This window comes from Crocodylus siamensis, chromosome 15, assembly GCF_052110815.1.
Source record: "Crocodylus siamensis isolate JL-2025a chromosome 15, ASM5211081v1, whole genome shotgun sequence".
In the NCBI taxonomy this organism is placed as follows: domain Eukaryota; kingdom Metazoa; phylum Chordata; order Crocodylia; family Crocodylidae; genus Crocodylus; species Crocodylus siamensis.
In genome coordinates, this window is record NC_143409.1 from 2,380,145 (window position 1) to 2,407,638 (window position 27,494).

The 27,494-nt window shown below is 48.9% G+C and overlaps 1 long non-coding RNA gene across 3 annotated transcripts in view; it reads right to left on the reverse strand.

The window, feature by feature from the left end:
- LOC149852002 (uncharacterized) overlaps positions 1 to 27,494 on the reverse strand; it is a 239,363-nt gene that overhangs the window by 34,644 nt on the left and 177,225 nt on the right. The window contains exon 3 of one of the 3 annotated variants that reach the window (XR_016439377.1): positions 25,233 to 25,407. The exons of the other annotated variants lie outside the window; for them this stretch is intronic. This is a non-coding gene — a long non-coding RNA (uncharacterized LOC149852002). The remainder of the gene's footprint in view (positions 1 to 25,232; positions 25,408 to 27,494) is intronic. 3 annotated transcript variants of the gene reach the window in all.

Here is a 27,494-nt window from a genome sequence, read left to right on the forward strand (position 1 = left end):
TGCTCCCATAGGTGTAGTTTTGACGACCCGTCAGTCATCAGCTTAGCTGATATTTCTCTGTGCTGGGACCAGTGTTTAGGGCCCTGCTGGGAAGGGGCTCTGACAGAAAAGGAGGTAAAATGCATGTTGAAGAACTCAGCCCAGGAAACCCAGGAAGTATTTTGGTCACTTATTGCTCTGATTCCTCTTTCTCAGAGTGTGCAGGACCCCATGAGTTTATCCCTTAACACTTCTTTCTCCTCCCCATGATACTACACCAGATTTTGGCCATTGAGTCCAACCTGTCTCTTGGCTGTGTCACCATGGGACCTATTACCAATTGCGGAAGATGGCACTTATGCCTGGCTGGTGTGTCAGCCCCATCTGAATGTGTGTCAAAGCCATTCAGGGCTCCAGCTAAAAAGAGACCTGACCTTTCACTCTGTAAGCAGAAGTTAATGCCCCTGCTTTGCCATGAGGTTGTCCAAGACTCAAACCCGCCATACTGTGCAAAGCAAGGCGCTGCTGAATGTGCCGGGGAGCTACCTGACTATACAGTGCCATATGGGTTAAGGGCATTGCAGTGCAAGTGCATGCTGCATTGGATATTGCTGGAGAGGTTTTGGTTGGTCTGAGAGGTGGGGGCGAAGCTGCTCCTTGCCTGGTCTCTCACCTGGAGAAACAGAGGTGCCTGCAGGCACAAACCAAACTGCCCCAGAAACTCCTACATGCAGGAACACAGGCTTGGAAAACCATGTCTCTCTTTCCAAGCCTGGGCCTGCCACTAAGGAAATCTTTGCTCCCTCTCTACATGCACCCAAGCCTGGTAAACATCCATGGCTCGGAGACTGGTCTGTCTCCAGTGAGAGAGGGAGGGCACGTCTACACGTGTGCATTTGCTGTGCAGTAAATATGGTGACTTACACCAACTTGAGTGTAAATGTGGTACCTGCATCATGCAGGTATCACATTTATGCTGGATTATTTACTGTGCAGTAACACACATGTAGACATCTTACTGTGCAGTAACATTGTGTGTGTAGACTAACTTTAGTCAGTTCACACACAGCATTAATCTATCTTAAGGCCAGTGTCTATACATGCAGGCATTAAGACAGAGTAATGCTGTGTGTGAACTGACTTGGGACTAAAGTGTAGATGTCTGCACATGTAGACGCTGGCCTATTCCCACTTACTGCACAGTAACTTACTGCACAGGAAATTTAAGCCAGTATAAATGCATGTGTAGACACATCCAGAGAGCAGTAAAGTGGGGCATGTCAAAGCTACCAAATGCTGCCTAATGATCAGTCTAGTAGTGATATTAAGCATGAGTGAGTGAAGCCTGTATCCTTGGTATTGGGCTTGGTCAGTTGGAAGCAATGCAGACCTGGCCGAAGGGGCCTGCTGGCTCTTTGCACCCAGTCCCTGGCTACTGCTGACCCCATTTCTCCAAGGTCCGTTCATGAACCAGCCCAGCTCCCTTTGGACAGCGGGTCAGGGGTCCATCCCAGCCCTGTGCACAAGGGCTGCTTCGCCGCCTCACACCTCCAACGACTAACCAGGAACCAGAGCAGGAGTCTCGAGAAGCAGAGAGGTCACCTGGCACTTCAGGGCACACCCTGGCAGGGTGTGAACAGTAACCTGGAAAGACAGGTGTTAGCATGCAGGCTGGCAACCCAACCAGTTTGGGATCAGGTATGGAGAGCACCCGGCCTGTATCTGGCATATCTCTTGGCTTGCGTTACACATCAGCAATTGCCAGTGAGAAGCAAGGAAGCACCGAGCTCCTAAAGGGCAACGTTTTCATCTGAAACAATTCGAGCAATCACAACAGCAATTAGCAGGAGCGAGGCGTGGAGCCGTGACACAACACTTCAGAGGTGCTTTTTTCTCCTTAAAAATCTGTTTGGCTTTCTCTGACATGCCAGCAGGGAGATGAGGAGGGAAAGGCTCACCGAAACCCAAAGCGGAGGCTGACAGTTCGTTATTTGTGTTGCAGGAGCGGCGCGGGGGCTCGGTCAGGGATCACAGCTCTGCTGTGTCGGGCGCTACACAAAGACGCCGTCAACAAACTGTTGCCCTGCCTGGGAAAGGGCTTTGTGAGGCCACACAACAGGTGAAGCAAGCAGCAGGCAGGGAGGGTAAGACCGCAGGGAAACAAATTAATTTTGCATGACAAACTGGCATTTTAGAGGAAATCTCTCCACTGGCTTGGAATTATGCTCACCTTCCATTAGTGGGCTGGGCAAAAATAAAAAGAAGTAGGAAGAAAGAAGAGAGAGAGATAATGCTGGGCTATTTCTTTTTTTTATCAAAGTTCACTTTGGGTTTCACCTCCCAGCAGGGGGACTGCAAAGAGGATGGAGCTGGACTGTTCCCACTGGGGGCAGACGACAGGACAAGGAGCAACGGGCTCAAATTGCAGCAAGGGAAGCTGAGGTTGGATATCAGGAAAAGCTCTCATGAGGAGGGTGGTGAAGCACTGGAACGGGTTCCCCAGAGAGGTGGTGGCGTCGCCATCCTTGGAGGTTCTGAAGTCCCGGGTAGACCAAGCCTCGGCTGGGATTGATCCTGCTTGGAGCAGGGGGCTAGACTGGATGTGACCTCCTGAGGTCCTTTCCAACCCTCATTGTCTATGATTTGATGATTGGTGGCCACCAAAAGCCACTCCAATGCGACACAAGTATGTGAATAAATGCTGCAGCCTCAATGAGAGCGCATGTGCTCGTCCGCACACAACACGCTAGTAAAGAACTCTTCTAGCAGGCCAAAGTTTTCTTCAGTCCCTCCCCGCCCCATCATAATTTTATTCATTACAGAGACCAGCATTATAAGCTTTTATCATCCTTCCAAAATTTATAATGATTCTAGGAGAAATCAAACCCCTTTGAAGTCGAGTTTTGCTCTATCTACTGAGCAGTTTCTAATGTTCCCGGTGGGGCTGAGAGGATTAATAGACCTCGAGTGTACAGAGTTTAATCAAGCCTTGCATTGCGTAGGAGTCCTTGCAGAGGCCACAGGGTCACTGAGTGAGGAATAATTTCCCCGGGAAAGAGAAGTGCCTACCTACAGCCGCTGTCTGCTTTATCAATCCCTTTTCTGATGCTTCAGTGCATTTGCAGGGAAACACTGGCAGCCTTTGCAGCTTCAGCTCCATTTAATGACACAGAGAAAGAGATCGCTTCTGTGGGAATTCTGCTCAGTAAACCTTATTCTGTCCATCAGCAGCCTCCAGTCAGGTGTGCACTGACAGCAGCAAGTTTGAAGGCAGTGCCGTGGGCACGGGGAAGGGAAACGGAGAGATCATTACCATATTTGACAGGCTACAAGCAGCAATTCACAACCTGCCTCGAGTTCTCCTGGCTGCGGATGCTGCGCCTTGATTGTTCAATTATGATTTCCTCTCCCCACCCCGCTTCGCTCCTCATGTCCTTGCCTCATTTCAAGGTAAAATCACCAATGTTTCCCATTTAATTGTTTCAGTGATAAAGAAGGCAGTTCCTGTACCTCCCCCAGCATGTTCATTAATTTGTACTGTCTTCCCTGCACATCCTGTCTTGCAAGGGCTGGGGTGAGACTGCCTATACTCCAGGGGTAAAAGCAAAACAGCAATAGAACTGACATTTTTTAATGCTGGTTTTGGGGGGGTTGGCTGACTTTCAGGCGAGGCGTGTAAATGGGATGGTTTGGCAGCCAGCTGCGGTAATATGAGTCAGCTCACTTGTTGGGGAGAGGAAGCTATGGGGTACCAAACTGCTAGCAGAACCAAGCATCCTTCCCGGTGCTGACAGCGCAAGAGCTGAATAATAATGTCACAGCACGGACAGTGCTAATACACTAATGTGCAGTGTTATTAGGCTACTGCACAGTAGCGTCACTAAAAAGGTGTTCGCAGACACTGCTGCACAGTCGCTCCGGTTACTGCGCATTTAATGAATACTGGGCACGTCTACACAAGATGTTACTGCGCATTTATTTAGTACTTATATAAGTACTACATGAGACGCTGCTATGCAGTGGTTACTGCGCATTTATTTAGTACCTGATAAATGCGCAGTACTAAATAAATGCGCAGTAACGTCTTGTGTAGACGTGCCCAGTATTCATTAAATGTGCAGTAACCAGAACGACTGTGCAGCAATGCCTGCGAACACCTTTTTAAATGTGCAGTAAACGTCTCGTGTAGACGTTACTGGGCATTTCAATGAGGTCTTGTGTAGACGTGCCCGTTTTCATAATCCCCTAAACCCACACCCCTGATCCTGCAGCCAAAAGCCAGAGGGTGGGAGGATTTCTGCATCTGTTTCCATCCCTGCTGGCATCAAAGGGCTCTGTGTGAACTGAGGGATTTACCTGCCTATTGCAAACCGCAGAATTGTGGCCAACTTCATGCTAAGAATCATCATATGAAATAACCAGGTCAATAATCAGCGGACAAAGGCGCTGCTCTGACTCTCTTCCATGGGAAACCTCAGGCCAGGTCTAAACCCGGCCAGCTCATCTAGCGGAGACGGTGGTCTTGCCAAAACCCATTGCACCTGGGTGTCACCCGTATACCGAAGCGGGGCAAAATCTGTCTGGAAAGCACCCAAGAAATGCGTGCCTGCACTGTGTATATTTTATGAGCGCAACTAAAATAAACACATATCCCACAATTCACCGAGGTTTGTTTTCACCTCGAACTCCGTGGTAAGCCAGATGGCCTGTCTAGGGATGGCTCGTGCCCATGGGTACAGGTCGTTTTTGTTTTTGATGAGGTATGCACATGTGAAACCCTAACATCTGGAGCCACCATGTGTGCATACAGTAGGCCAGCCCGCTTAACCAATCACGGGGCCCCTTGCATCCAAAGCCTCTAAACAACTCTGAGCTAAACAGGATAAATTATTCATGACTGAGTTATTTGTGGTGCAAAGGGTCCATCAGCGACTTTGATTAAAAATCCAATGAGTAATGAATATGCAAAAGCGAGCGACTGCTTGGAGGAACAGATTTGTCAAATTGTCCATACTTCATCCAGATAAAGAAAAACCTCAAGAGGTCCCGAAATTGAAAAACTTACCATCAAATCACAGCATTATCTTAATTATTAAATTCCCTTTGCCATGCGGGTACCTCCCCTGAATGCGAATAGGAAAATATTTGTCCCTGAAATCCGGAGTGAGGGCAGCGAGAAGAGGCGCGCACACAAGAGGAAATGTGATTTTAATTCTCATTGTGACTCCACAGCCATTTAATTATTTTAATTAGGCTTAATTAGTGGTAAATTTACAATGATATGCTTGATACCTGGCATTAAATCTTTCATGCATAAATGTTTTGTTAAAATGAGAAAAAAGGCAAGTGGAATTTTGCCAGCAATTAGTGCTGAATGTTCTAATGAAAGATTACTGCTGCCATGATTCATGATGACAGGCGTAGCAGGGAAGTGGGTTGTGTTTTACTGGGTAGACAATAACTCAGTCACTCTTACCTGCATCCTTGTCATTTTAATACACATCCATTTTTAACAAGGTGCAGCTGCCGCGTCGGATCCGGGGTAAGTTCTCCGTGGCCTTCGCAAGCCGGGGAGGTCAGACAACTGATGCCCGATGCTGAGAGCTTTGCTGACGTGCAGACGCTTCCTCCCTCCCCGGCCTGTTTCCAAGATCAAGGCTGCACTCAGGCAGGCGTTTGCAATATTTATCACGCATCTTACAGCGGCGCGGAGATGTGAGATTGGGGACTGGGGGTGCTGGGCCGTGCGCGTACACGGCGGGAGAGGCAGCCCCTGCCCTGTCCAACCGGACGAAGCCGATGAGCAAGGAGAGAGAGGGAGTGCCTTTGCCCCCCTAATTCCAGGGTCTGAATGAGGGTTTTTTTCCCGGGTTGTTTCTTCAGATGCTGCCGCAAGGAAGAGGACTTCTGAGCTTCTCCAGGAAGGAGAAAGCATCTTCAGTGTGCATGGTCGCAGGAGGTGAATGGGGTTTCCTGGGTAGAGCCTAAACCCCATGAAAATGGATGCTCTGACTTCCTGCAAAAGGCAGGGGTCCCATCACAGGGGGAGAAGCAGTGGGGCAGTGGGTTGGAGTGGCTAGAGCAATGGTGAGATGCTCAGGACACTGGGGCTCTGGCTATTCCTCAAGCTGCCTCTCCTTATTGTGAACCCATGCACCCTGGATAAGCTCCTGGCCTCTCTGAGCTCCCTGAATGAACCTCCCTGAACGCCCCAGATACTAATTGAGCCTGTCACTGCATCGACAAGACAGGTCACAGGATCAGTCATGATTTCTTGCCTCCCATTTCATTGCTGCGGTGCCTGGCCCCCCTGGACCAGACTCTCCCTATGCCTGAAGAAGGGCATCTGTGCCTGAAGCTTGCAAAGAGTAATTTTTCCAACTATTTTAGTTGGTCTAATAAAAGATATCACATCTACACAAAGAACCTGGTCCCTGGATGCACACGAGGCAATGCCCAGGCCATTCAATCACCTGACAGACGTCGTCCTCGACTCCAAGGGACTGCCACCGCCGCCGGTGTAGACGTAGCCGTCGTCTTTCCCAGAGACCTTGCAGCCTTGGTTTAGGAGCTGATGGACCCACTCCCCTTGCAGAGGGGCTGATTCTACTCTGGCACAGCACAGCCTTTCCTGACATCAGGCTTCAAAACGCCACTCGTCTCCCAGCTCCGTCTCTCGCCCGCGGTGTCTCTTCTAGGAAGACAAGAGCGACATGCTGCACGCCCCAGCCCCACGCGCTCCATCATGTCGTTATCAGCACTTGACCTTGCTTCCAGCTCCTCTCTAGCTGCTCTCAGCTTTGTTGTGATATCTTCATCTCAACTGCTATTCCTCCACGCCGCGATGGCAATCCAGCCAAACTGTGAAGCTTGATTTAACTCTTCCCCGGCCAGCACGGAGTGTAACGTGCTCTGATGCGGTATTTGCTTCCTGGTAGGTAAAATAGCCCACCCAGAGATTAGGCTGCTCCTGGTCCCGGCAACCAGCTTGTCCAGGATAAACTCAAAAGTTTCCACACCGTCTTGAAGCAGTTTCCCATCCTAGGCCTTCTCCTTGCTGCGTCTTGCTTTCTGCCTTTTCCTCGCCTCGTCTGCAGAGATCAGCTTCTTTAGGTCATTGCTTGTTGTGTCCAGTTGCTCTGTGTCATCACGGGAATATGCAAACATGGTCTCTGCACTGATTCTTAGCAGCTTGCCAGGACCTTAACCAAGCTCTCCCTTGCAAGGATGGTGCTCTGAATATCTCAGTTGCCATCTGCTCTGGTTCTGGAGCCACCTCTCACCCACGGCTGAACACGACAAATCCCCAGGACCAGGAGAGAAGGCAACTTGAGGGGCACAAGGGGCCTTCCTGTCTTAGGCACCTGGATCCATATAGGCCCCAGTGGAAATTAGGGCAGACTTTTTCCATCTAATGTATGTTTTGTGGCCTACGTGAAACTAAGTGGTGCTGTTGGTGGCCCAGTTCAAGGAGGCACCTTGCAAAATATGCCACCCAGCTAATACACCCAGCCAGTCACCTTATCAGAGACCAGAAGTGATAATGAAGACAACTGCACGCTCAAGATATCGGCCCCCTACTTGAAGTATGGGATGGTGAGTGGAGGCAAGGCTTGCTGAGGATTCTGGGACATTGCATTTTTCAGTTTTCAATTTGGCATCTTTCAGAAGAAATAAAGGTCACCTAAAACCAAAGCATTTTCACCCAGCCACCAGCTGCCCCTCTCCTGTGTTCTGGAAGGACTTGCATTGCTCTGATACCATCTCTATTTAGAGTAACAGCTTCTTACATTTACATTTATTTTTAAATGGTCCTAGCTCTTGGGGAAAATAAGACTTCACAAGAGCATTTTCTGAGTACTGCCCTGACTCAAAAACACATGACATTTAAAAGGAAATAAATATTCCAACTTGATTAAGCTGACAGCATCAACAGAGCACTATTGATACTGGGTGGGATAAATAAAAAAAAACCCTAAGAGATTTAGGAGAAAAATTCATGAAGAAAAGCCCCTCTTTATTATATACCAGGGCATAAGTATCTAAACTCAATTTATTAGGCATCATCAAAATATTAGTCAAAGTCTGAAGAAGTTAAAACATCCTATTCCTCGAAGGCATTTATTTCACATAGTCTGATGCTTTCATGTCTGTGTTGGAGACAATTCCTTATTGAATAGCCAACCTTACACAACAAACCTTTGAGGATCATCAGCCTTAATCAGACATTTGGCGAGCACATAGAGTCATAGATTTCATAGACATTAGGGCTGGAAGGGACCTCGGGGGATCATCGAGTCCAGCCCCCCACCTGAGGGGCAGGAAGTCAGCTGGGGTTGTAGGATCCCAGCAAGATAAGCATCCGATTTGCTCTTGAAGGTGTTCAATGTAGGTGCTTGAACCACCTCCGCTGGCAGACTGCTCCAGACCTCGGGGGCTCGGACAGGAAAGAAATTCTTCCTTATGTCCAGCCTGAAACGGTCTCGCAGGAGTTTGTGACCATTCGACCTCGTCATCCCTTGGGGCGCTCTGGTGAACAAACGTTCCCCCAGATCCTGGTGGTCACCCTTGATAAAATTATAGGTGGCCATCAGATCCCCCCTGAGCCTGCGCTTTTCCAGGCTAAAGAGTCCCATGGCTCTCAGCCTGTCATCGTAAGATCTGTTTTCCTGACCGCTGATCATGCGCGTGGCTCTCCTCTGGCCTCTCTCAAGCTTCTCCACATCCTTCTTGAATTGTGGAGCCCAAAACTGGACGCAGTACTCCAGCTGCGGCCTCACCAAGGCCGAGTACAAGGGGAGAATGACGTCCTGGGATTTGCTCGAGAAGCATCTATGGATGCACGCCAGCATTTTGGTCGCTTTACTAGCCGCAGCATCACATTGCAGGCTCATGTTCATCTTGTGGTCAATGATGACCCCCACGAGGAATTCTGACATGTGGTGGAAAAAAAAAATCTGCTCCAAAATGATACAAAAAAGTCCAAATCTAGAAATATTACACAGTAGGGACATTCTGTTTGGAAACACTGGGGTGACTCTGTTGACACACTGTTGTTCTGATAACATTGAAGCGCTCTATTCTGAAATCCTCTCCATCCCCTCCCCAGCCTGGGCCACATTGTGGGGGGTGATGTACACACACAACTAGAGCCACAATGTGCCCTAAAGAGCGTACAGGCCACATAGATGTGACAGACTGGGGCTGGAGGGTGAACCAAGCACCAAGAGGGGGAATGACTTGGTTTAAGTCATACAGCAAGTTAGTGACCCTCAGGTCTCTGGGATTCCCTTCCAGCACCATAGTCACTGGGATCAAGCTGCCTCTCCATGGGCTCATCTACATGTCCATTAATGAACTTTTAGTAACATGCATTAAATTTAGTACCCACACTGCATGGTACAAGAAAAGGGCACCTTAGTTTATTTTAATGTGCATTAGTGAATGCACACTTTTTGTAACACTTTAATGCGCATTAAAATAGGCAAATGCACGTTAAGATGCACCCAGTGGCCTCTAGGGAGCATACCAGTTTGCACCAGGTGAAGACATGGCTCTTAATTCTCCAAGTACAGTTGCTTTTCTAGCCACAGCCATTTAAGAACGTCACTGTGTTTCCTCTCAAAGACCTGGAGATTGACCTAATGGCTCAGGAAGGGTTCACTGAAAAATGGCATGGCCAAAACCTGAGCTATTCTGCCTGAAACCCAGCTTTTCTTGGTTTTCAATATTTCAAGGAAAAGTTGGAATTCTCTATGGAAATTTGCAATCTTTTAGGCTGTTTTTTCTTTAATCAAATATCTCATGGAAATGAACCCCTATTTTCTGACACCCCTCCTCTCCCAGGCTATAATAATTTTAACAGCATTGCTGAAGCCTTTTGAGAGGCCTGAAAGAAGATTTATTTGTACTATCCAATATCATAATTACAAAATACCGAGGTAACCACTGATTTTTGGTGTCTGACAGACCATTTTTTTGGCCACTGCGCTAGATCAGAGACATTTCTCCCACCATATAAAACTGGAACAAAATATTTTTACTTAGGGTTGCTGAACTTTAAGAATGTCTGCTTGATCATTTGGACTTCCCAAATTAATCCCTTGCCATGTACAACTGATGTTAACTAAAAACTGCTTGGTGCTAGATATCATCTGCTTTTGATTCTGAACTCCCTCCGCCCGTACAGGCTATGACTGTTGTGGTTGGACAAGTTTACATAATGAAGTATAAAAGTGCCCTCAATGCATTAGAGCCACAAGCCACTGCATCTGAGAAACATTGCTGGAAACATCGTTTAAAAGAGGAAATGGGCAAGGATCACATTTCTTTGAGCTACAAATGGCTGCTCTTGGACTTAATGGGACTGCTCCACTCAGAAAACTTGGAAGCTGATCAGAGCAGTATAAACATACGGGGGGTGCCAGAAAACCAGCCACGGCACAAATGTGCCGCCACCTGCAATAGCTTAGCAATATCTCTGCAGATTGCGCCCAGAAAGAGGCAGGTTCAGTCTGGATGGCCAACGGAGTGACTGATATCCCTCAGTTTGAGGCCAGCAGGTTGGGTCTCACAACCTCGGAGCCTATCTTGCTCCCCAGCTGGCTTGCTGCTCACCCCAGGGGATGGTGAGATATTAGGAAACATGATTTAGAGATGCTGCAGAAACATAAAGTAGCCACAGCCACTGCTTGGACACTGGAGGACTCGAAGGGCTGGGAAAGGGGGACAGGTTGAGACACACTGCAGGAATTCAGTGCTAAAACTAGGATCGAGTCAGGCTATAGGAACAACTGTACCTGCAATCCTAAAGCCCTATGGTGCAGCTCCAATGGCACCTCCATTTTTAAAGGCCCCCAGGAGCTTCAAGGTTTGCTTTTGGGTGTGTACAGAAGCATCTCAGTTGTGACCGGTCTGACATAAGCTCTGTCAGGATCTACAAACCCTAAGACAATCCTCCGTCTTTGCCTCCTGAGGGCAGACCCAGACACAGGCATAGGCAAACCGGGGCCCGGACAGAAAGGGGGCCCGAAAATAAAAAATAAAAAAAATTACACAATTGAACAAAAAAGTTTTAATATTGCGCCTATATGGAATGGGCAATGTTATCAATTGAGAATGACCTGTTTAAAGACATCGAGCCCACAGATGTGATAAAGACTTCTGCAACAAAAAATCATTCTCTCCAAAGAAGCGGGACCCAATACTAAAAGTTCACTCGGGGCTGCCAGGAGTCTGGGTAGGCGCTGCCTGACGGGCTTTGATCTGGTCGGCTCCATGCGCACCTGTACCAAATCCAGATTGCGTTCTTTTTTCGGTAAGCAGGCCTGATTATGTATTTCACATTGACTGGCTAAATAAGGGACGAGCCCTGGGAGCAGGAGCAGGAGCCCAGGACACGCTCTCCCCAGGTGAAGGTCCTTTATCATGCTGCCACGAATGCTCCCTGCAAAGTGGGACGTGTCTCCTATCTCCTGGATGAGTTTTCTAGCCGGGGAGCTACTGCAGCAAAGAGGGGCAAGAGTGCCACCAGCTGCATTTGAAATAGCAGGAAGGGCCTGCTGCGCTGGTGCTGAAAGAGAGCATGTCAGGATTCAAGACTCATTCCCCTGGGGACGGAGGTGTCTCTTGCGAGTCCTGGGAAAGCTGCCTGGAGTTAAGACGCATGCCTGATCCAGCATTTTCCTACCAGTTGGTTTAGGAGGCTCCCTGCTTAGCGTGCAGATTTACGGTGGCTTCCTACTCAGAGCAGGCTCTGTAGTGAGATGCCTCACTTTCCCCAGGCACTGTAGACCCATACAGGACACTGGGCTCCACTTTGGGGAGGTCACGCAGAGCCATTCACCACCACCTTGCTCTTCTCAACCCAGCCCCGTGTGCTCCTGACCAAGAGACGTTGTTGACTGTTGTTAGCAATGGACAAGCCCCATCTCAGAGGTAGGTCTCAAAGCCTTGTATAAGAAAGTAGGGCTCAAAGTCCTGTAGCAAGGAGAGAATGGGGAAACTGAGGCACACCGGCAAAGTGTCTTGCTCAAGCTCAGCCAGGTGCACGATGCAGCCGGCGAGTGATGCAGCCAGGAGCCGGCTGCCCGGTCCAGCCTGACAGGTGTCATATTCTTGTCTTGTGAGGTGGGAGGGAAAACCTGCTTCTAGGATTCAGGAAAGTACCTTGTTTCCATACTGAGGTTAAATCCCCAGGTGACATTCATGTTTCAGAGGAGGTAAGCTTATCTGGAGACTGCGGAGGACCCGACTCATACACGGGTGGATCGAGGGAAGTGCAGATGGTGTGGTACCACATATAGCCCCTTCACACATATAATGATTTTCTCCAGTTAAAGAGAACCTGGAAGCTTTACTAATATGCTACAGGGCTAGGTGCTACATTATTGTGTTTAAGATCAAAGCAGAAGAAAATATTAGAATGAACCCGAATGTGCCAGATTACATACCGAGTTTAAAAAAAACACAACAGACTAGGCAAAAAATAGCAGCTATTATATATTTGTCCTGCAGTCATTACTGTTAAAGGTACGCCTCTTCTTCAGCGTCGTAAAAAAACAAAATGCAGCTGCCTCGACTGTGCTTCCCATACTTCACTGTCAGCCATTTCTACACCTGAGTTAATATTCCCGCACCTGAGTTAAAGATTTTAGCTGGAGCCCAAAACAGCCTGCAGGGCTATGAAATAAAAGAGACACATGACCAGACATGGCTAACAGACAGCAACATTACAGAAGAAAGGATTACTTGAAGAGGAAACATCAGGGCCATTAAAAAGGAGAGAGGATCATTAACACCTATGGAATGAAGAGACATTATCAGGAATCAGGTAGATGATAATGAACCATGAAGTCAATCGACTCCCTCTGCACTACCTGCCTAGAAATGATGCCGCCTCTCTCAGGCAGTTGGTTTCAAATGCACAGAGCAGGAATCAGAGAGAGGTGCAAATGCAGCACTTTACCCCCCGCCCCTGCCCTAGATCCACCCCCGGGCCCATTTAAGCTTGTAAGTGGAAAGGGCTATTTTGTGACCCCCGTATTATTTTGAACGGATAACTCGGTAAAACAAAAATGCTGTTATAATTCACGCAGCTGAAAGACTGTAGCGAATTTCCTAGGAGCTGTTATAGCAGTAAAGGCATGCATCAAAGGAAAGAACAAGCTCCTAAGGGACTACTGCATCAACTAGGCAAAGGATACTTGTTCCCAAAAAAACTGTTTGCACTGATATTTGGAAAGTACTGTGAAGATGTGACGTCCTAATGGGATTAGGAGTTGCGATTTGTCAGCCAAATTGCACGCCTTAAGGTTGCTTTAGTAATATTAAGACTAGAACTGGACATTGGTTTCCAATTAAATAGTTAAATTATATCCTCAAAATGGCATTTTGCGGGGACTGAACCATTCCCAAATCTTGTAAATACACAATGGTGAAGAAGGGTGCAGGTTGTAGGCGTGTTGGTCTAAGGACACAGGCAGACCCGGTTCTTTGCGCAAATCTGATAGCTTTTATTAGACCAAACGGTGAAGAAAACTTTTGGAAATGCTGTGTGATGTATTCTTTGCTCAACTTTTAAAACACTCATTTCAAAATGGAATTTTTTGGTTAAAAAAAATATGTTCAAAGGAAAAAAGAAAGGGTTAAATAACCTGCAAATTACACACACTCTGTCACTTGCCTTGCATATGGAGTTACATATCTGACTACGACGCCGCAGGTGCCCACCCCCAGCTCCTGTGTGTACGCAGACAGGTGCGTGCAAATTATCCCAACTGGAAGCTCCACGCGCAGGCACCTCGGGAAGCGATGGCGCCAATGTTTTTGCAGTGCATCTGCAGGGTGTGCGTGTGCATAGATCTTGTTTTCAGGAGCAAACCTGACATTTGCATTGTAAATTTGTCCTTCAGCAGGTGTAGGCATCCAGCATTAAGTGTTGCTATATAAAGAGAGCTGTTGACATTCTGGTCAGTGAATGCACAGAAGAAAGTCAAACAGTGATGATAAAACATCATGGAAATCGGGATAAGACCTATTACGTCCACCCGGCAGAAATAACTGGCAGATCAGACAAGGCCGAGCTCTCTGGTGTGGATTTCAAACCTCGATTCCCCGACGCTAGTCAGGAAATAAAAACCATGCTCTCGCTAGCACGGCTGCATATCAGGCTTTTATTGCTTATATAAAGCTTGATTCTTTACAAGGATGGGGAAAGCAGCTGTTGGTTGCAATATTTCAGTGGCATTTGCTAATAGCCTCTGAATGTGTGTGTGTGTGTGTGTGAGTATGTGTCTGGGATTTATTTATTAAGATAGCTTGATTGTGCAGTTTTAATGGTATAACAGCGAGACCACCAAGGGAATTAGATGTGCAGCCGATCGATAGGCATGCCTTTCCATTCAGAAGACAGCAAGTCAAAGTGAAAATCATTTCACTCTTCTAGCTATTAAAGGTCATGAGTTGAATGTTGCAAAAAAGTCTCTGTCTCTGTCGCAGGAAACTTCCAGCGCTTCGTAGCACATCAGCCACAACATCGGAGAAGTTCACAACGCGTGGGAAAATGCGGTGTTGTTGAGCTGCCACGGGGGGAAATGGAGACGTGCCAATGGTGTTGTGGGGGGGCCGGGCTACCCGCTGCACCTGAATGCGACGCCGAGCTCCACATCTGAACTATACGGAGGATGCAGCTTTTGTTTTGCAGGTGACAGCACCGCGTTCCCTCGTGAGCTGGTAGAAATAAAATACACCTCGTCACTGAGCAAATCGAGTGGCCAAGTTCTTTCAGGAAAACAATTTGATTTGCATCTCTGTTACCACGTTGGGATGCTCTGAAATGCAAATGAAATGCAAAGTACCTGGTGCACCTGACGTGCTGGCATCTCCTGCTGATGTTCTCCCATCAGGAAACCAGAACCTCGTTGCTGGAGGGCTGCCTATCGGGAAGAAAGAGTCCCACTGTCAGTGCTTCTGTAAAGTCATCTTGGGGCCAAGGGTTACTAAAAGAATGCTCTTGAGAAGCAGGCCACGTTGTCACCGGTGCAAAGAGCTTGAAGGCCACCAGGTCACATAGTAAATGGACACGAGTCGACAATGCGGGACATGGTTTGAACTTGTCCATCAGGACATGGATGTTTGGGAATGGCCAGCCTAGCTTGGCAGTGAAAGGGAGATGCAATGAAACACTTGGAGCACTGGGCTTTGCACAGACCTCTTTCACCTTCCCCATGTGCTATGGGGACAGTTCAAAGAGGCGGCCCATGGCTCACAGAAGTATGTAGCACACAGCGTGTCCGTCGAGTGAGCAATTTTTGTTTTATTTCTTTTAGTATATGCAGCTTTGGTATATTGTTTCAGCCCTCTGAAGGCCACGTCGTCACCAATGCAAAGAGCTTGAAGGCCGCCGGGTCACATAGTAAATGGACACGAGTCAACGGCGTGGAACATGGTTTGAACTTGTCCTTCAGGACATTTGATGTTATTGCAAAGGCCCCATTGGTATAGGTTTGAGGCACAGGGACCCTGCCCAGTTTGAAAATGGTTGAGAAGTGCCCAATAATAGTATGGCCAGTTAGATCCTGGTTGATGGACTGTAGGGTCAGAGATGATGTGGTGACTGATTGGTGCTTGTGTTGACCATTCTTCGTGCCATTGAGTAAGGAAAAGTCAAAGGCTTTTGAAAGGGTGGACCATATTGGGCAACTTTTTTCATATTTTTCATAGATTTCATAGACATAAGGGCTGGAAGGGACCTCGGGAGATCGAGTCCAGCCCCCTGCCCAAAGGGCAGGAAGTCAGCTGGGGTCATAGGATCCCAGCAAGATAAGCATCCAATTTACTCTTGAAGGTGTTCAATGTAGGTGCTTGAACCACCTCCGCTGGCAGGCTGTTCCAGACCTTGGGGGCTCAGACAGTAAAGAAATTCTTCCTTATGTCCAGCCTGAAACGATCTGGCAGGAGTTTGTGACCGTTCGACCTCGTCAGCCCTTGGGGCGCTCTGGTGAACAGACGTTCCCCCAGATCCTGGTGGTCACCCCTGATAAACTTACAGGTGGCCATCAGATCACCCCTGAGCCTGCGCTTTTCCAGGCTAAAGAGTCCCATGTCTCTCAGCCTGTCGTCGTAAGGTCTGTTTTCCTGACCTCTGATCATGCGCGTGGCTCTCCTCTGACTCTCTCAAGCTTCTCCACATCCTTTTTGAATTGTGGAGCCCAAAACTGGACGCGGTACTCCAGCTGCGGCCTCACCAAGGCCGAGTAGAAGGGGAGAACGACGTCCCGGGATTTGCTCGAGAAGCATCTATGGATGCACGCCAGCATTTTGGTCGCTTTACTAGCCGCAGCATCGCATTGCAGGCTCATGTTCATCTTGTGGTCAGTGATGACCCCCAAGTCTCTTTCTTCTGTAGTGCTAGCCAGCGTAGCACTGCCGAGCCTATAAGGGTGCTGCAGGTTTTTCCTCCCAAGGTGGAGAACCTTGCATTTATCGGTGTTAAACACCATCAGGTTCTCGTCTGCCCATTTGCTGAGCTTGTCCAGGTCAGCCTGGATCACCCGCCTGTCCTCTGGCGTGGATGCTTTGCCCCACAGTTTGGTGTCATCGGCGAACTTGGCCAGTCCACTCCTAACTCCAATGTCCACATCGTTAATGAAGATGTTGAACAGGATGGGTCCCAGGACAGAGCCTTGAGGGACCCCACTGGTCACAGGGCACCACGATGAGTGACTGCCATCAATCACAACCCTCTGGGTCTGACCATGAAGCCAATTTCCCAGCCAGCGGATCGTGGTGGAGCCAAGGCCACAACTGGGCAGTTTGGCCAAGAGGTGATCGTGGGATACCAGATCAAAAGCTTTTTTGAAGTCAAGATATATGACATCAATCTCTTCTCCCTCGTCCAGGTGATAGGTCACCTGGTGATAGAAGGAAATGAGATTGGTCGAACAAGACCTACCCGCAACAAACCCGTGCTGGCTATCCCTTAGGATGTTAGCCTGGGCCAGTCCCTCAAGGATGGCCTCCTTAATAAACTTTTCTAGGATCTTCCCCAGGATAGAAGTCAGGCTGATGGGCCTATAGTTAGCCGGACCCACTCTCCTCCCTTTCTTGAAGATCGGCACCACATTGGCCTTCTTCCAGTCTTCGGGCACTACACCAGAGCGCCAGGAGCTCTCGAAGACCCATGCCAGGGGCTGGGCTATGATGCTCGCCAGCTCCTTGAGTACCCTGGGGTGCAGGTTGTCAGGGCCAACGTGAGGGAAGCCAAGCTGTCTGTGGGTGAAAAATGTCCCAATGCACTGGCAGTGTAGGATTATCACAGTCTAGCTACTAAGTTTACTCCATCATTAGTGCAATGGAAATGAGGGGGAGCAATGCTACCGAGGACTGGCACCCATGGGAGAGGAGTGGGGCGCAATGTGCCTGACAAAAGGCGCGCTGTTGCATGCTGTTGGGTGTCCCCTAGGTTGCTGTGCCATGAACGAGCCCATCCAGGGTGAGCAAATTGCCCCTTGATGTCTGGCCCACAAAGGATAAAATGAGATATACTGCTCCTGGCTGTGCTTGCACAGATTTTCACCTGCGAGCCCAGGTGGTGCTAGGTCCTTTGGTACACAGAGATATTGCTCATTACTTTTATACGGAGAAAGGGTAACTGGGGAACAGGCAATGCCATAAGGCCCTTAGTCCCATGCAACCATTAGGAGGGAATACTGGGCAAGCCGTCCCTCAGTGTTGGTTGTAATAGTTTCTCTCTCCAGATCCAGAGGGAACCAGGATAACTTCTATGCTACTTTAGCAGTGATCTATGGTTTGGTTCGAGGCAGAGAAGAAAGGCAGACATATGAGGGGTCCAAAAGCAGAAGCAAAAACCAGCAGTGACTACAGCCCTATGTGTTGGGTGCTTCCCCTATACCTTCAATATTTACAAGAGCTGAAAAATGGCCGCATCTGGGGGCCAATTTGGGGGAGGGCAGGGATTCAAACGGGTTTGCAATGCACTATTTTTTCATTAGCTCACATGCAGCCTCTGAAGGAGACTTTACCTCGGCTGGAGACTTGGAGTCAGCTTGAGGATGGAGATCCAGGCTCTCTGCCTTACCTATAACTGAACGGCAGGATGGCACCGAGCAGCTCAGGATCATTGCACCCAACCAGCCTACGCAGTAAAGTGGGTACGCCACCCCGCATGGGGCAAGGATCCGCTCTCTTGAGAGGTACTCATTCCAGCTGTTCCAAAGGGGTGGAGAGATATCCAGATGTTGAGCTGCGAGATACTATAGCAACAGCATTTCTCGTGGTATTTCAGCACTTCTGGCTCTAATGGGAAGCAGAAACTCTTAAGGTGTATGAAAATAATGAAAAGGACACTAAGTCCTCAGAACATTTCCAGGCCTAAAAAAAAAAAACAGATTCAAGGTTTGGGTGAAAGTTTAGGGAAGTTGTTATGTGTAACTAAGGTAATTTGTCCTTTCCTTTTCTCCTCATTTTCAGCTTGATCTATTTTAAAGCAAGAAAATGAACCTAACCGCCAATCTCTTATTGTCTTGCTAAAATATTGATAATAAAAACTAATTCCTTGGACAGAAATCCAATAATGACAAAGTCCAGGATGCAGAAGCCTAATGTTTCAATTACAAACCTGCTAAAAATCACGGGAAGATGAATTTTATTATTTTCTAACTACAGTCAAGTGCACCATGAGGATATTAACTATCTCTATGGTCTATCGATCTGCCCGTCTCCTGCGACCACTGGAAACAATTAGACGTCAATAAGCAACATGAGATGAAATTTGCAGCTGTCAGATAAACCATTTGGAAATATTTCCTTGCCCTTTTATATCGGTAGTTCTGTCAATACCACAATCAAATATTTTTATGGAAAAGAAAGTCTCTTTTTACCAAAAAAAAAAAAAAAAAAGAAAGAAAGAAAGAAAAGAATCTGTTACATCTGTTCAGGAGGACAATATCACAATATGCCGCTCCTAGCTGGTTGATATCAGCCATTAAAGCAAAATCTAGCTTGCAAATAACCCCAGGACTTGGTATTTCAAAAGCACCATCCATCCAAGGATCCCAGCAGGGTACGTACCCTCCCAATGACCCTGCGAAGTATAAATAATAAATTGTTTACTGCCTCGCCGACCCATGAGGAAACTGAGGTATGGAAGGGTTGGGGCCAGCACAATTAATTTACTTGTGTATGCAAATGAGGAAATTGCATGTGCAAATGTCCACTTAGCTGCACAACTGTTATTAGGCAATCAGCACTTGCAGTAGAGATGATATCTTTTATTAGACCAACCAGATTTTTGCAAAAAAAGTCTTTAATTGCAAAAGAAATTAAAATTTCTTCAATTTGCAAAAACCTTGTTGGTCTAATAAAAGATGTCTCTACTGCAAGTCCCGATTGCCTTTCCCTCTAGACCAATACAGCTACAACCTGGATACCTGACACAACTGTTATTACACACACAAACCCTGTACTTGATCACATATGTAAAGGTTGCTTGGGGGGGACTGCTCATGAGTGGATGTGCTACCACGTATCACAGACAACGAGGGTGGGAGGGACCTCAGGAGGTCACATGCAGTCCAACCCCCTGCTCCAAGCAGGGCCAGCCCCAACTGCATCATCCCAGCCAAGGCTTTGTCTAATTGGGTCTTGGAAATTTCCAAGGATGGAGACTGCACCACCTCTCTGGGTCACCCGTTCCAGTGCTTCACCACCCTCCTCGTGCGAAAGTATTTCCTAGTATCCAACCTCAACTTCCCTTGCTGCAGCTTGAGCCCACTGCTCCTTGTCCTGTTGTCTGCCCCATTGAGAACAGGGTCATTGGGAGAAAGTCAAGCACTGGGCTTACAGCGTAGCCTGACTTTTTCTTTCTCCATTAAGTGGAGATTTCTTTGCTAGTCTCAGGCACACCATGACCCACGGGTACACCTCTTGGCAGGGGCCCAGGCTGTGAAGGCAATATCCCAGGGTAGCTCCTGTGATAGCAAAGATGGGGTTATGGCTTCTTTATGTGCCTGGAGCAGTCAACATCTTAATCTGGCCACCTGTCTTTTAAATTAACCTGGGTTTCATGCAAAGCAGATATGTTGATTGCTTTCTCCCCTTCCAGTCCTGTCCCAAGCCCATTTCTGACCCACACTTGATACCCAGCTTTGCAGAGGACCTACCTCAGCATCTAAAGCACACAAGGAATTTTTATTATTATTATTTTGGAAATTTTTTTGTGTGCCAGGTCAGTTCCAAATCGTTCGAATCATTCAAATGTCTTATGTGCCTGACTACCGGCAAGTATCCTCCACCCCAGACTTTTCAGCCTGAGGCTTCAGATACTTCCAAATCCTTGGCAAGGCCTTTTGCATCCTACTTACAGGCCCAAGAAGGCTTGGGTTTTGGATGCCCCCAAGTTTCATTTGCCTTTGGCCATATGGCCACAAGAGCAAATTAGGAAGGAATTTCCCATTTCTATAAAGTCGGTGTGTGGCTGAGACACAAAAGGAAATACTCCAGAAGCAACAGCCCCTCCAGTCTGCAACCCCAGGCAGGGATGCCCCATCACCCTTAGCCATGGAGTCATATGTGCCCATGGTAGGGGCATGTAGGACCCCGGCAATAGGCCCATCTGTTTTACCTCCGTCCTTGGGAAGACCTTTGAGAAAATTATCCAGGAACACATCTGCAAGGGCCCAGCAGGGAAGGTAATGCTCAGGGGCAATCAACATGGGTTCACTAAGGACAGGTCCTGCCTGACTAACCTGGTTTCTTTTTATGACCAGGTTACAAAGTCCTTGGACGAGGGTGTTGGGGTGGTTGTCATCTTCCTGGGCTTTAAGAAGGCCTTTTACATGGTTTCCCACCACATTTTCTTAAAAAAAAACTAGGTGATTGCGGCATTGATGCCTACACACACAGATGGGTCACAAATTGGGTAGATGATCGCACCCAGAGAGTGGGGGTGGACGGGTCGTTTTCGATCGGGAAGGATGTGGGCAGTGGGGTCCCCCAAGGCTTGGTCCTTGGGCCCACACTGTTCAACATCTTCATCAGTGATCTGGATGTGGGTGTCCAAATTCACTGAGGACACCAAGTTGTGGGGCGAGGTGGGCATGCTGGAGGGGAGGGGCAGAATCCAGCCAGATCTAGACAGGTTACAGGGGTGGGTGGATGAGGATAGGATGGAGTTCAATGCAGACAAGTGCAAGGTGCTGCACCTGGGGAGAAGGAACCAGCAACACACCTATAGGCTGGGGACACCCTTCTCAATGGCCCAGTGGCAGAAAGGGATCTTGGAATCGTTGTTGACTCCAGGATGAACGTGAGCCGTCAATGCAAGGAGGCAGTCAGTAAGGCCAACTGCACCTTGTCATGCATCCACAGATGCAGCTCGAGCAGGTCCAGGGAGGTGACCCTCCCCCTCTATGCGGCACTGGTCAGGCCGCAGCTAGAGTACTGTGTCCAGCTCTGGGCGCCGCACTGCAGGAGGGATGTAGACAACATGGAGAGGGTCCAGAGGAGGCCACTCGCATGGTTGGGGGCAGCAAGCCAGGCCCTACGAAGACAGATTTAAGGGCCTGAATCTATTCAGGCTCCACAAGAGAAGACTGAGGGGGATCTGGTGGCTGTTCAGAAACTCACCAGGGGGGACCAGCGGAAAACAGGTGAGGCTCTGTCTCCCTGGGCACCACCTGGGATAACAAGGAATAATGGCCACAGATTGATTGAGAGCAGGTTCAGGCTGGACATCAGGAGATATTACTGTACAGTGAGGGCTGCCAGGCTCTGGAATGGGCTCCTGAGGGAGGTGGTGCTCTCCCCTACCTTGGGGGTCTTCAAGAGGAGGCTGGACAGATATTTGGCTGGGGTGATATGACCCCGGCACCCATTCCTGCCCGGAGCAGGGGTTAGACCTGATGATCTGTTTAGGTCCCTTCCGACCCTAAGCACTATGATACTATGATACTATGGTGCAAGATGCTCACCTTGGAGAAGCCTAAAGTGAATGTGCCTGTAGAGTTGATGCATACAGGACAGACTTACTAAAGAAGCAATTCACCCCAGTGCCATCGAGCAAGGGTACATACAGCTCAATTTTGCAAAGAATCATTCATGGTACATTTAGTCAGGCTCTGGGATGAATGCTCTCTAGCATGCTTTTACTATTTATCTCCTATTTTCCTTGCAATTTAACTCCTCCTCCTTGTATTTAGCTGTCATTTCACTCCCATCCCCTGATGCACTGAACAGACGTTGCTCAGGATGTGGAGGAATACTCTGCTCAGACGTCCGAGGCCCACAGCTGCTCTCCAGCCCCAGGGTCACTTTCCAGCCCAGCCTGCGAAGATGGGGGCTAAGGAAGGGAAGAGACACAGTTTTCTTTAGTGGTGATGCTGTAGCTGTGATGGCCCAGGGATAAGAGAGAAGCAAGGCACTGTATTTTATTGGGACCAACTCCTATAGTTAGAACAGTGAGACAAGCGTCCAGGCTTCAAGTACCTTTCATCAGAAGAAGCTGGCATGCTACAAGATAGGTATAAGTCAAATTAGAACAGCTGCATTCATTGAACCTAATTATGTTAACGAGGAGTTTGGTGGCTGTCCACTTACAGCCTCTTGCTTTGGCTCTGCAAGTCAGAGGGCTTGAACTCTGGCCTCACACCACAGGTGCCCCCAGTTGACCCAGCTGCAAAATGTATCTGGCCATTCCTATTATTCCTATTCCATTCCTATACTATTCCTATTATTACTATAAAGGCAGCTGGACTTGATGCTGGACACATCACTCCTTGAGCACCCCGTGCTACCATATCTGCTCCTTCCTCAGGGCAACAGCTCTGTTATCTCTAATTCTAGAGGCGCTGCACGGAGACAGCTTCATAGCAACGAATAAAAACAAGCTCGCTCTCCCTCCCTAATGACCATGCTTATCCTCCACCAGAAATCACAGCTCTTTTTCTTTGGCACCACAGCGATCTGCTAGCAAAACAGTGTCACCAGAAGAGAATTATAGGGCTATGTTGCAGACATGGGTGCATTACTAAGAAATAGAGTCCAGCCATCAGGCAAAAGCTCTCGTTGATCATTTTCTTGCCTCAGAGGTATATGTGAATATAGATAGATCGACAGACAGGCAGACCAATATAGATATATAGATATCTATATAGATAAATAGATATATATTGATATCTAATATGTATGTATATAAGTATATATGTGTATGCATATGTATATATATGTGTGTGTGCATATATGTGTGTGTATATGTATGAGTGGATATATGTGTGTATACGTATTGTCGCCACTGGGCTTCAAATAGTCGCTCTCGGGCAGCCCTGTTAGCAGATGTCGCGTGTCTTCCGGGCCCGTATTGTTGCTGGAGTAGTTCTCTTCTCCCCGCCCTGCCAACCCCGATCTCTCCTGCCATGTCTTGATGTTTCTCAGTAGGCAGAACCCTTGGTGGCCCAGGTTCTGACAGGCGGTTTCTCATGGGGCTCTGCCACCCCTACACCCCAGCCTCACACCACCTTTGGTGAGTTGCCCAGTCGTTGTCTATAGCCTCTCCCACAGGGTCACTATACCCCACGTTGCCTTATGGCTATCCTCGGCTTTGGGCCCTGCTTGCCCATGCGGGCCCACCCCAGCAGCTCTCCAGACTCTCGTCCCTCGCTTTCCTGGTACCTACCCCACGGGGGTAGCAATTCTGTAGCAATTTTCCCACTGCCTTGCCCCTGGGGTACTTATCTCAACTCCCTATGCCCCTTTGTCTCATATAACAAGGAAAAGAAAGTACTTCCAACAACAAAACTGGCTAGTAAATTTATTCCTGCCCCCTCCTACCCCCACACAGGAGCCCAATGGGGAGGGAACGTGCTCCTCTTGACTCATCACCTCCGGACCCACCTCCCGTCCGTTCCTTAGTATGGCGGACCCCGGCGGCAATACCCGCCCCAACTACAAACCCCTCTAGGGCTCTCCCCGGGTCTTCACCCCCTGTAGGGTCTGCCTTCGTGCCCCGTCATCACGGCACTCCCACCTGGGTTCCGTTGTGCTCCCTGGGACCGCCACAGTCCTTCTTCTAGCCGGCACGCCCATCGTCCCACCGTTGACTGATGCGGATCTCTGTTATAGGACCCCACTCTCCCCAGCCCGTGTCAGCTCCAGCTTGCTCTGCTCCTTGGGTCCAGCGCACAGGGTCTTCTCTGCTTCCTGCATCAGCCGTGGCTTTGCTTCCCAGCTATCTTCCCCCTCCGCCATTGCAGCCACCATTTTTATCCCTGCTGGTCGGTGTCCGATGTTGACATCACCGGCCAGCCGTAACCGCACAAAAATGCGGATAATGAGCCGCGCGGGTTCCTTCTCTTGATCCACGTGCTTTTTGTCCTGGGCTGCCGGTAAGTGTTGTTCATTACCCTGCCTCCCGGGACATATATACATACATATATACACGCACACACACATATACACATCTTTTTGTATGTATATATGTACAGAATTACAGACAATGAGGGTTGAAGGGACCTCTGGAGGTCACATCTAGTCCAACCCCCTGCTCCAAGCAGGATCAGCCCCAACTACATCATCCCAGACAAGGCTTTGTCTGTCGGGGTCTTAAAAACCTCCAAGATGGAGACTGCACCACCTCTCTGGGTAACTTGTTCTAGTGCTTTACTACCCTCCTCATGAGAAAGATTTTCCTAACCTCCCTTGTTGCAGCTTGAGCCCATCGCTTCTTGTCCTGTTGTCTGCCCCCACTGAAACCAGCCCAGCTCTGTCCTCTTTGCAACCCCCCCTGCAGGGAGTTGGAGGCTGCTATTCAATCCCCCTTGGTCTTCTCTTCTCCAGACTCAATCAGCCCATTTCCCTCGGCCTCTCCTCACCAGTCATGCCCCCAGCTCCAGAAACCATTTTCTTTGCTCTCCACTGGACTCTCTCCAACTTGTCCAGGTCCCTTCTGCAGTGGCGGCCCACAACTGGACACAGGACTCCAGATGTGGCCTCCCCAGTGCTGAATAGAGAGGAAGAATCACTGCCCTTGACCTGCTGACAACGCTCTTATTAATACAGCCCAGAGCTTTATTATGAAGGTATAAATGAACTGCATCTGAATACAATGTGTCTCAGAATTCAAAAGACCTCACAAATCAAATGATCTGGCTTATTTCCCACACTGAACCTTTGAAAACTTGACTTCCGTATTTAGTTCGCATTAACAATCGAAGAAATGTCAGAACAGACACGTGTACCTTATCTCTGGAGGCCGAAGCTCTCCGTAGCACATCTCCAGAAGAATGGCTTCTGTGTCAGATGACACGACTGCTTAGGCATCCTGACTGCTCTTGCCGTATGCTGACAGAGCAAGCTCAGCGATCCAATACCGGGTTGAAATGCTTCTGAATGTAAAGCTCGGTGCACTTCGATCTGAAAGGAACGGCATGTTCTCAGCCTCAGAATACTTCCCCATGCTTGGTGGGCATCGAGATATTTCTTAAAATTATCATAATGCCTGAAATGTCGGTTAAAAGTGGTCGCCCATCTATCACCCACCCTTCTCCGTGCCACGGGGAAGAACAAAGCTCAGTTTATTTAATTCATTCTTTACTTTTTAAGAAATGAATGTCGTATTCATGGAAGAAGCTGGGTGGACAGCCTCGGATGCGAATTCCCACTGTCCAAAGCCTTGCTTTAGTGCTGGCTCCAACCAGATTACTTCAGCTCAGAGCTCCAGGGAGGAGACAAGTCAGAGTCCGTGACTGCTGCATCTATAAAACATCTGCTGAGATGACCTGTAAGACTGGGGTGGCAATTGCTGCAATTTGGACATCTTTCCAATGACAATACTGAGGCTATGGCTCTTTAGAGGTATTCTGTCCTCATGCCTGAATTATATCTTTGCCTCCTGACTTCACCCTGGTAACACCCTGGATCCTGCCAGGGAAGGAGAGAAGCATCTCTGCATATTTAAGTTCCAGTGGGAACAATTTTGTCAATAGCACTTTAACATCCAAGTGATTCTCATCGCAGCTGGTCCCAGGAACACAGGGGAAGCGCAATAAAAATAGCGTTCTTCAATAAATTATCTAGTATTTGCATATCCCGTGCACACAAACATCCACTCTGATACTGAAATCCAAACACTCTGAGGGTCCAGTTCAAGGCTAATAGTAACACTGAGAATAATCAACGGGGAAAGGACCCACTATCTCCCCCTTACAACAGATGGTAAACAGGGCTTGGAGTAGAAAACTTAGCCCTTCTTAATTAAAGAAGCTCTCAATTCGCAATACAACCTTGTATCAGTTTTGTCAGTAAAATATTTTGCTTGCTTAGGGCATGTGAGTGAACATGTTAGATGAACACAGGCATACAGGGCGCCCAAATGAAATTAGGCAAATATATGCCTATATGGCCCAGGCTTTAAGATGCTTGTCACAGAGCGGGAACCTACGAGCGGCCGTGTACTCACTAGCGCCCCCCTGCCGTGTCACTTAGGCAATCCAGCACCCTCGACTCGCCCGCCACGTCTTTGATCTTAGGTTCAGTAAGGGAGGCTGCCTACTTGCACCTATGACACTGTGCTGGTATTGCCTCCGTTCCAAATGGGGTGCTCTCACCCCAGCCTTATGGGCAGTGCGTGCCTCCGACCTCCCCTTATAGCACGCCCCAAGCCTCGCAGCTCTTCCTGGACGTTGTCTGGTCCTGCGCCCTACTGGCGCCCCCTGGGCTGGCCTACAACCAGCGCCCCTTCTCGGCACCCCTGGGCCTGACCCGCAATCAGCACCCCTTCTCCGGCGCCCCTTCTCTGGCATGGCCCCCTTGACTGGATTAACCCTCTATATCGACTGGGCTCAGGCGGCTTAAGCCCTACCTGGCCCTTTCTGAGTCCTGTTCCTGGTGACCATCCAATTGGGCTCAGGCGGCCGGAGCCTTACCTGGCCCCTGCTGACCCCTGCCAATGATGGTTGTCCAACTAAGTATGTCCTGGTAGGCTCAGGTGGCCGGAGCCCTACCTGGCCCCTTCAAAGTCCTGCCAATGATGATCCTGACATAAAGTGTGTCCTGTAAGGCTCAGGCGGCCGAAGCCTTACCTGGCCCCTCTGGTTCCTAGGGCTCCCCTGCTGGTACAGGGACCTTCCAGACAACCCTTTAGCTCGCACCTGTCTTGGGTGCCTGTCAATGAAACTTGCCGCCCGCCTTGGGGTGGCTTGATCAAGTACGTGGCCCACCTAGGGCCTCTGCCGCACTTCTCGCGCCCGTCGCCCCCTCTGGGGCCTTTGCCGCGCCTCTCGTGCCCGTCGCCCCCTCTGGGGCCTTTGCCGCGCCTCTCCGGCGCAAACCGCTGTGCCCCGCTGAGCACCACTCGCTGTGCGGGCACTGGGAACCCCCAAGCGGCTGGGGAGCCCCCGTGAGGCCTCCTCGCAGCCCTACAGCCTCACCCGGTCCTCCGGTGTAATCATAACAAAACCGTAAGCCAAGCGGCTACAACACAAGCAAAAGCCCACCAGCTT